This window comes from Nesoenas mayeri, assembly GCF_963082525.1.
Source record: "Nesoenas mayeri genome assembly, chromosome: Z".
Lineage (NCBI taxonomy): Eukaryota > Metazoa > Chordata > Aves > Columbiformes > Columbidae > Nesoenas > Nesoenas mayeri.
Window position 1 is genome coordinate 14,728,859 of NC_137542.1, and position 10,904 is coordinate 14,739,762.

A 10,904-nucleotide genomic window follows, 5' to 3' on the forward strand; every position below is an offset into this window, starting at 1 on the left:
TATGAGCCACACTTCCCATCATGCACCTTATCATTTACAGGTAAAGCAAAGCAAAGTGAAATTCTTCTACTCATGTAAGGCTGTGACCAAACAAAAAAAAAACAAAAAAAAGCACCAAATAATTTATAAATTACTTCCTACCACAGTCTCTTATTAAACATGTAATTTCAGCTGAAAGCAGCTGAAATTGCCACTGGCATTTTAACCTCCAGTTTAACTATTCCAAACAGATCATTTTCTCGTGTGCTTTCACATTTTTCACATTTGCTATAGCTATGGTGCTATCCTGATATTGCAGATTAAATCAGACATACACTGGACATTGAAAAGATAGAACAAAAAAGACTGGACATTAAAGAACTCAGGGTTGGATGAACAAATAAATTAGAAGACTGAATAAATTTCAGATCACATTTGTTAGCTGCCTAATTCAACTCAAAGTTCTATAATATCTGTACAAACAACATGTGAATAGAACAGATAATTTCAGACTAAAATAAACTGAACATGATGATTTTAGATTCAAGCTCTTCCTCAAGCCCCTCCCAATCAAGGGGAAATCTACCTGAGTTTTGCAAAGGGCTACAAACCACTTGATGCAACTGTCTCCCACTGACTCCCAATGCCTTTCTGATCACCAAGTCAGCCTGGCACAGGAATGCAGTCATAAAAAGGTAAGATTCAGCTCAAGTAAGGGCTGCTATAATGCCATACATGGAAAAAGTTTTAAATAAATTTTATCATAATTGCCGTGGGTTACACTTCTAGAATAAACCACTCCAGTGCTTCGGTAGCCTGCCTCAAGGCAGGGGAAAAAAAAAAAAAGTCAGTCTGCAGTATCTGCCTTTTGAAAGGCAAATGTACAGTCAAAGTTAGATTATGACCTGGCAATACATGTGATTATTTAAAATAATGAAGTTAAGTGCCTTAGCTTCCAATACACAATGAATACAGATTTTGTTTTAATTACTACAATTCTCACTAGATGCCTTAATTTAACAAAAATATGTCTGTTCATTAGCCATTTTTTTCCAAACACAACCTGATGAAAGAAGAATGAAACATGCAAAGCTACACTTTGTTGTATAATATCACAATCAAAGAAATTAGGTCATCCTTCAAACACAGGTGACTTTCCTAGTTCATTTACAAGTTAAACACAAACCAGCCAGAGGTTCTGTATGTGCATCAGTTCTTCATGGTAATACGTTACATGTACCCCTCACACTATCAGTCAACTGCATCAACACTGCACTGATGTCAGCCCTCTGCCAGCTGTGTCCTGAGGCACATCTGCCCAGACCATCATGCCACAAGGCTGACTGAGGGCACTGGCAAGGCTGCCACTGGGACAGCTGTGAGTGAGATCCAGAGCCACCTTTGCCCATATAAAAGAAGTGCGGCTAAGTATGGAAAAACCATGGCCAGGTAGAAGCTGCGTTTCAATCTTTACATTATGGCACACACCTTCCCCTAGCAGGGGCTTCCCTTGCTCACCCAAAGAATACCCAGACTCAGATCTCACCACTTCAGCTCCTGCATGTGTCAGAGGAAGAGGCTGCGGATGAGAAGCCTGTGCAGTAAACTAACAAAAGGAATGTGAACAGCTGCAACACATGAAAGGGTCTTGATTAGGTTTCAACATTCTGTAGTTGCAGATCATTACCTCATACCAAATTTGGAATGATGATTAAAGTGGCAAGATGCACAGGGCAATTCTGAGTGACAGGTAGTCTCTGCAATGTGTATGGGAGGAGTCAAGGCAAGTGCTAAAGGTAACTGAACTCAGTAATTGTGCAGATGTTCATGGCTGCTTACTAGTTAATAATTGACCTCCACATAAGGTCAAACAGCTGTTAAAAAACTACCATTCTTACATCACAGGTAAATACATTCAAGGACCAAAATTAGGAGGTAGGATACTCCTACTATGCACAACTACTTTGGGGCTGCACTGAAGTCACGGTCTGATCAAATGCACTTAAAACTACAGTGATCTTTCTTGAGCAGGTTCAAAGATGAGTTCTGCAATACAGAACTACTGTAGGGATTCTTACACAACTTTTCCTCTGGAGAAACTAAGGTAAAGAGGGTACTGCTCTCTGACAATCAGTTTGACATGTCAGTCTTCAGATGCATATTCCACCCTGTAGAGTTCCCATCACCTCTGTGACACAAAGCACATGAAGCAGAAAAGAAGCTGGGTAGGTTCAAACATTGAAAAGACTCATTAAAATAAACTCAGAGGTCAGTAACGTGCAAGGTATGCTCTGCTTGGGCTTTAGTACAATGGAGCTCAGACTCCAAAGAAATCCAGCTAATTCCAGAAACTGTATCCACCCCTCACAGACAGAATAGACCAGGGTTCATTTTTTCCTGTCTATATAACATTTCTAACTATTCATATGCTAAGAAAATACTGTTATGGATGTTGCTGAAACACAGTGATAACAATTTCCTTTCTTGGTGTTGCAAAGTACATTCATCTTACAACACAATCAGCCTTGCCACAGTAAGCACTGTATCTTTTAAAGCTGTGAGTGAGACAAGTGCATCTTAGACACCCCTTTACAACCAAGCCTATACAGAAAAGGAAAAAAATGAGTACTAATCAGCAATGCAATAATTAGTTTAACGACTCACTGGATTGTTATTAGAAAGAGGAATTTAATTGATCACTTCAGCTGCTAACAGAAGGCAATAATCCCAAGTTTGAAAACCAGTAACTCAGAATCAAAATGTGTTTCTTCTTTTACACTGAAGCTTCATGTGCTCACTCCTGGCTAATTACAGCACAACAGGAAGGCCTGTGTTCATATAATAATAATAATAAGAATGCAGTGTGCTGAGATAAGGAGACATAAATGAGGGAAACACTGACTTCGTTGCAGGCAGTACAGGTTGTAAGTGATCTCAAAGTAATCATTTGCTGCTCAAAACCTCCAGTTTTGCTACTCTGTTAAAAACAGCTAGTCAAATAAGATAGACAGTCCTAGATGGGCACTAGCTGTCTGCAGTAACACTTCAGACTCCAGTGTAACTGTATGCAAAGCACATCACAAAAGTCACAACGATTAATACACCAACATACAACAGAAACTGGTATGTTCTCTAGCACAAGAGCAACCTAAAGAAAGAGAAGCAATCATGTAAACCTTAAACAAAGGCACAGGACAGCCTTACAAAATATGCAGTCTAGCTAGACACTGGTATGTTTCTTAGCTATTTTGCATGAGAACACCCCAGTACACCAAATCTGCTGTTTAACATACACAGACATGGTCCTAATTAGTTGAGAGAGACCTCGGGGCTGAGCAAAGATGATAGTTTATAATACTTCAAGACTTAATTAAAGTTTTGAGGGCTAACAAGTAGGACACCTCTCCTACTGTTGGAGTCACTTTTTTCAAACACTGGAGCCTAAGACTAAGTAAAATATCCTTAAGAATACAATTCAGACATGAAGTAGAACACGAACCATCTTAACATAAATATTTATAGTTATAAGCTACTTATTCTTTTAGTCTCAGCTCTGAAAAATTGTATTTTAAAGACCAAATGAACTGTTAATTTAACAGTGAACATGTTAGCAAGTATTCCTACATAAATGACAGAGAAGCAATCTGCCATTCACACTGCAATTTAAGAGGTCCTTCTGAATTACTGTGGACTATATCATTGGAGAGGTCTGAAGCTCTTCTCATAATCAGTATCAGTAAAACTTCTCTGAAATTCATTGTTTCATCTAGTTACAACAGAATTTTAAAGAGTGTCTTAAAATTACACAGATATTTGTGTTTTAATTGTAGGTACTTTTATTATCTCATACTTGAATTACATTATTTGCACACCAAGAAAAAACATTCCATGTCTGGTTTTCTGCCTAGAAATCAGATGTCAAACTGCCTCTTTGACTATGTCATTTCTGTTTCTGCATATGTTTAGAATGACCATATTCACATGACTGAAGAATACAGTAGTAGCACCACATCTCTGACAGGATCATCACCATACATTTCAGCAGAAGCATAACCAGAGCAAATGTGATAACAAAAGACTTACAGTCCTTACCCATCCACATTCCCCATAGTTTCAAACTGTTTCTAGTGTAAAGCCTCAAAGCAAAGTAAGGTTCCAATTCAGATTTCTATTAATAATGTTATAATAATGTTATTTCCATTTGCAATACTTTAGTGTCCTACTATAGTGATCTGTGAATAGCTGGCAAAAGGTTTACTGTGTAAACAAAACCAAATAACATGAAATGTTCAAGTATCGTTCCTTAATGAGATGACTTGTTACATCATCATGTTTGTATTAAAAACAAAACCAGAAGCTGTGGACTCCCATGAAAAGGTTCTGTGTTTCCTAGCCAAAAACCACTTCATAATACTTCCTTTGTTTCTGTGCTGAACAAAGTGACTGAACTTGGGACTTCTCTCTTCACCCCAAGGATCTTCCACTACCACTCTGAACATGAAAAGTTTTTTGTTTTCCTCAAAGTGTGTGCAAGGTTGAGTAAGGAATAAAGGGAGTGACAGTCCCTCGAAGGCTTCTGTATGTGCCTGTGTCTTCATGCACTGCAATATACCTTATACAATTACCCATATTGACTCCCACATTACTCAAAATGAAGACACCATTTTTCACAACACCTGAGTACTCGAATTTGACTTAAGGGTGTATTCTTCCATGCAAAGTAAGCCACATGTGCCTTTTTGTTTCCAGACTACTTATACAGAGATCTGAGGGATCTTACACAAGACTGCTCAAAGCCACAGAAATATCACTTTATCTCTCTGCAGCCTGGTGACCAGGAGCTGGGCGGGCTGGGTAAGGGCAATCTCCACACTGCATAAACCAGGAACACCCCATCTGCTCTCTGAATAGACTCACATAAAACATATCATAAAGGAAAGTGGTGAAAAGATCCTAATCAGTGCCTGCAGGTATAGATCTGCTGATTACACTTTGTGGTATGAAGAGGGTAAGGGTGCAGTAATTTTTACCTTGACCCACAAGCCAAAAGACCATACTGCATGCCAACCTCTCCATTAGCCAAGAAGGCAAAGTTTCACCCCTCCATCCTAAGACAACCTTTTGTAATACAGCCAGGAGACATACTGGAGAAAAAAAGGCTAAATAGGGTTATTTATTGCCTTAGTAACATTTTTTTAGACTTATGAATACAAAAATATGTGTATTTTCAAATAAGTCTGTACACAAGCCCTCTCAAACTTGTCAGACATTAGAACAATAGTAGCGCACACTAAAGACAGAGGTCCTTGACACACCTGACACATCCCTTACTGGGGTTCTGAATGTAAGACCTGACAACTGAAGTAACCAAGTAATAAAGTGATCTGAAAAACTTAACTCAGCACCACTGAAAATAAATTCAGCGTTCTTAGCCAAGATAGCTTTGTTTTTTCTCCAGAGATTAAAAAAAAAGTCACTGAGCTACTGTTATCAATGACGGGCAAACAAGACAACCACACACCACTGCACAAGAACACCTTCCTCCTGAGGAGGAGGCACCAACAAGCCATGTAGTGCAACTGCTGCACTGTCAGCCAGGGCATGGTCTCATAAAAAGTTGCATTACTCTCAGGCAAAAAGCTTTGACTCACAACACATTAAAACCAAGAACATCTGTAGAACGTCTCAAGGTAGAAAGTTATCTCAGCAGTATCCAGGGATTCTTGGAATCTTTCCATTTAGGTCAATCATACTCTGAAGATTTTAATATACAGTTATAAAAGGAAGCCCGTGAATTTCTAAGCTCCTTTTTCATAATACTACACCTTCACAGTTGGGTTAGGGAAGGTGTTTAACCATGAGGACTGCCATCTTGACCCCAAAAAAAAAATGTTTTCATTAATTTTCTGATCAGAGATAGGCAACAGTGGCAACTGTAATGGATTTTCACATGACTCAAATAGAAACCTGGCTGCTCCCTGTTTCTCTGGGTCGACATGCTATCTCATGCAGTTAATGCTCTTCATGAACTGGAAAGAAAAAAAAAAAAAGAAAAAAAATCAACCTTAGATTTGGGGAAGAAGCAACAGCTTGTAAAGAGGAAACTCTTATCAGCTCTCACGGTCTTGTGTCCAGTGGCAGGAGGCTTCACAAGAATTTACGCAATCAAATGGGAGCGTGATTCCAGCACTGGGACACCTTTCTACACAGACCAGTCAGCAAAAGCAGCGAAGTAACACAGGACAAGGGCCAGCACAGGCTACGAGCCCAGCACAGACCTGGGACTCCCATCAGCTTGCCACCCTTGGTACCTCTCTGCTCTTCCAGCTGCTGCTGCCTGGACCAGTTGCACTGAGATCAGGAGAGGGACAGGCACACCCCAGCTACAATTAAGCTATCAGTTAGCTACATAGATATATTCTCCGGCATTTAAATGACTCACATAGGTATCCAGGCCAAGAACTTATCATGAGAACAAACTCAGCAGGAGAAAAAGAGAAAATTCCTTTCCCAAATAGAGATGGATGGGAAGTTCTGGGTACAAAACAGCCCAAGGAGAATTCAGCTCATTCACTTCCTTTGCAGATGCAGGTCTGCTCCTGGGCTTTGCAATGCTAAAGCTCATGCCAACAAAAGAAGCCCTGATGGGCAAAGAAAGTGAAATTTGGACTATGATGCAGACTGGGGACATGGTAGGGGCAACAGGTGTTGCAACCAAGCAACAAGTTCCTCTTTCTTGACTAGATTACAGGAACACTGACAGAAATCTCACATACTATTTTCTTAAGACAAAACTAACAGGTCTCTACTAATTCCACTTCTCTTCCACCTCTCCACTGCCATTTACACACCCCCACAAATGGCTGTACCAGCAAATTGCACCATTTAAACAGTCAGTTGAAAAATAGCTGCCCTCCACGCCAACCTCTTTTGTTCTTGCAAAGTTATTTTTACCCTGGATCAGTTCAGTGATCCGATATTATCACAAACCCTCACCAACAGTTTGCCACCAGTCAAAAAAGTTGCAAACTGTAATAACAGTTGTAGTATTCTGAAGTCAGCTTTGGTGTTGAAGGCAACATCCCATTAAACTGTAGCTCATCAAGCTACAAGCTTAAATGCTAGCCGTTTCCTTCAGTTCAGCAGGCACAGCTATGTTTCTGGAGTTGTGAACAAGATTTAATAGCTGCATTTGTAAATTACAGCAGTATTTCTACTATTGAATGGTATTCATTTTTTTTAAGTATTGGTATAATCAAATCATCTTTGTATTTGTGTCCATTGCACTTAACGTAATTCTGATCATAAACTAGCTCTAGTCAAAGGGCACCAAGATAGGCTTTTTCTGTGACTGATGTATCCTACGACTATGCCCCTACACAGTACCACACAATTTTACAAGTAACTTACTTTTTTTACTATGATGCAAGGAGGAAATAACAGTAAAATGGTAATAATTGTACCTTGCAACAGTCTGATAGGGTTTTCTACTTCACAGCTGGAGAATAAAGTGGGAAGATAAAATATGGGATTTCCAGCTCTCTGAGGAAGGACTTGAAGTTTCTTCCTCACATGGGAGGAGAAAAAGCTCTTTCTGGACTGTATAAATGTGAAGAATAAGATGTATGACTTCATAATCACAGCAGGAATCTGCGATGACAAATGAAACACTTGGTCTATTTAGGGAAAATAAGAGTTCAGAATATTAGTGGTGTTGGCCCACAACAAGCAGGTGCAGTACAAAACGGATTCAAACACAAATTATACCTAGAGGATGAAAAATTGTCGAAGCTGTACCTAACACTTGATGGTAGGAAAAGCATGAAGACCTTCTTCCCAGTCCTGCCTAGCACTGTCAGTAAGCCTCGATTTCGAAAAGCATTTCATTGCATGTAACTTGTGCAGAGTTTGCTATATGGGGTTTTGAACACTACAACATATACCAAACTGCTCATCTATATGCTTCTAAGTGCACATTTTTTTTCACCTAACTAGTGAAGTTTGCTTTTTAGCTTCCACAGTATATACATTTCAACTATAGCACCATATAATTACCAGCAGTAACCAAAGTAACCACACTGCAATACCATCAAGTATACAATCTGCAATCATTGTGTAAGACAAACGCTTAGGCAGGCTCTCAGCAACTGTTAGCACTGTACGCTGCAGGGTGCTGGAAACTGCACAGAAGCTGTGCCAGCTCTTATCTCTTCTTAAAACTAAATGGGAGCTGAGGGGAGAAAGGGGGAATGGCACCTTACAAACAGCTGCCCAGGTCCTAACAAAAGGCTGTTGCCAGCTTCTACCCTAAAGCAGCTAAGAACGCCAGCACACTTACTGTGTCTTGGTTACACAGACCACAAACACACAGAGTGGACACCGTACACATGGAGCTGCAGGAACCAGTAAGTACATTTTCAATGCTACATGTACCACATTACGCAAGCCACAAAGAAAATATTTTTTTATAGTTCCTAGCCCATTCCACTGTTGTCAAAAGTAAGAAAAAAAGAAATCCCTCGCCTACCTACAGGCTAGATAAGAAACAAAACTGAAAAAAACCCAACGCCATCCCACAAACACACCCTATTACAGCAAACCACGCAAGCATATGGTTATTTTCAGGCATGTGTTTCAATTCTCCTGATATCAAGAAGACCTAAATACATAACTAAAGGTTATAAACAGCTCTAAGCTAGCACCAACTGAACTCAGTCAAAGAAACCTCCTGCCATTTTTAATGGTTTAAGGATCAATTCCTAAACTTCGAAAATTATTTTCCAGTCCTGGCTTTATCTAAGTGGGGGAGGGAGAGAATCTATGAAAGAGATTAAATACAGTAAAATAAAAGGAGTGAAGAAGAACATTTTTACAATTGCATTTTATTTTTAGCTTGACATGTTAATTACCAGAAACTGATCTTTAAAAACAAAATACATTTAAGTATTTGTCTTCAGACCTTCCAACCCTAACCCTTCTGTGATCTGTCTTCAATTTTGGTTTTCATGAATCAATTATGAAATGGCTATAAAGCAAAAAAGTACATTAAGGATAGGAAAAAGTATCCAGTTGGAGGAAGACGTGACAAATTAAGAATTATTTCTGTTCTTCAGGTTCTGGAAGAGTCAGAGCAACAACTACATCAGGCATTCATCAGACTATGTATTCTTTGAAGATCAAAGAATTTTGAAAGACCATTTAATGAGTTTTATTACAAAAGCACCTCTACTATAATAAACCATGGGATAAATATCCTATAAATTTATGTTGAGACACAGAAGACAGAGTAAGTGCTACACTATATATTCACGAACTCCTGAACTGCCAATGCCCCTTGCTTCTTATGTTAGATTCATTTTAAGAAGAGTTTCTGTGGTTTTAACTTCTATCAAAGACCTCCTCCTCATCACATTATGCAAATGTTTGCTCGTAACATTTACATCAAAACATAATTATCTAACAAAAGAGAAGGAAAAAACCCACCGTTTCTTCACCTTAAGCAACATCCTTTTAGAATCAACATGAAACACGTATTTACATTTCCTTTGGGAGACCTAACATAACATCCGCACAAAGTTTTCCTAAAGCAACAGCACACACCATAGCTCCATTTTTAAGAGGCAGTATAAAAAAAGGAGGGGAAAAAAATAAAACAACCTCTGATAGCCAAAGAAGTGCTCTGAAACATTCTTACTTTAGGAAAGCCGTTTTATGGTACTGAGAGGTAAGTTTTACTATTCAAAGAGTTTCCTGCTATTCAGCACACCCTGCATCTCGGACAGAAGCGGCCCGGCCCGGCCCCCGGTCAGCGCGGACCCCGCACGGGCTGCGCCCGCCCGGGCAGCTCGATCGAGCCTGGAACAACCTGTGCTCGCAGGGACGCACCCCTCGCAGTTGCCTCACACGCTGTTGGTTTTGGGTTGTTTTTGGCTTTTTACTTATAAAGCTTCAACCCCACGATTAACAGACTTAAAAGTCCGTGGAAGTTCACAAAAAAAACCAAAAAAACAAACAACAACACGACCCCAAACAAACACAAACAGCCCAGAAAGGAGAAGCGTTTTCTGTCAGCCCTTCGGCAGCGGGGCGGCACGGCCTCGAGTGCAGACGGGGCTGCCCAGCGGGGACGGGGACCAGCCGCGCCCGGCCCGGCTCAGCCCCTGCCCCAGCCCAGCCCGGGGCGACCCCCGCCCGCCGCGCCCGGCCCGCCGCCCCCGCAGAGCTCCCCATGCCGCGGGGAGAACCCAACAGCCGCAAAAATGAAACCAGAGGAAAACCCGACGGCACACGCCGAAGCCCCCACGCGGCGAGACCGCCCACCCCACTGGGAGGAAAACAAGGTGAGAAAAACCAGGCACCGTACGCACGGATGTGCCCGCCGCCAGCTGCAAGGGCCTCCAGAGAGCCGTCCCCGCCACGGGAGGCCTTCCTCCCGCCTCCAGCGCCTCGCCGAGCCACCCGACACCGAAGACGGAGCCCTGGGCAGCAGCCCCCACCGCCCCCGACCCGCCCGGGCTGCAGCACGGCGGCTCCCTCACCTCCAGCGCCGGTGTGTGGCGGCCTGAGGCGGGGCGGCGTGAGGCGGCGCGGCAGACCAGGCCCCGCCCCGGGCCGGCTCCTCCCGCTCTCCCGCCCCGGGGCCGAGGAGGAGCGAGTGTCCTGGTGCCCCCCCGGCGCGGTTCACCTCACCGCCCGCGAGCCCCGTCCCCCTGGCCCTTGCTGCCTCTCCTGTTTGCCGCCTTGTGCCCCGCATCTGCTGGAGGGAGTCCAGCGGCGGGCTGCAGTCTGGAGCGCCTTTCTTATGAGGAGAGACTGAGATCGAGCTGGGTCTGTTCAGCCTGGAGAAGAGAAGCTGACAGGGGATCTCATCAATATTTATAAATATCTCAAGATGTCAAGAGATGGGACCAGATCCTTTTCCGTGG

The 10,904-nt window shown here is 42.0% G+C and overlaps 1 protein-coding gene across 3 annotated transcripts in view; it reads right to left on the reverse strand.

Annotated features, from left to right (window-relative positions):
* PIP5K1B (phosphatidylinositol-4-phosphate 5-kinase type 1 beta) overlaps positions 1–10,460 on the reverse strand; it is a gene marked incomplete at its 3' end in the record, with an annotated part of 111,813 nt that extends 101,353 nt beyond the window's left edge. The window contains exon 1 of one of the 3 annotated variants that reach the window (XM_080362869.1): positions 10,347–10,460. Of the gene's footprint in view, positions 1–10,337 lie in introns of all 3 variants that reach the window. The other 2 variants (XM_080362867.1, XM_080362868.1) reach the window with 2 other exon arrangements.
* Between the last annotated feature and the right edge of the window lie 444 nt (positions 10,461–10,904).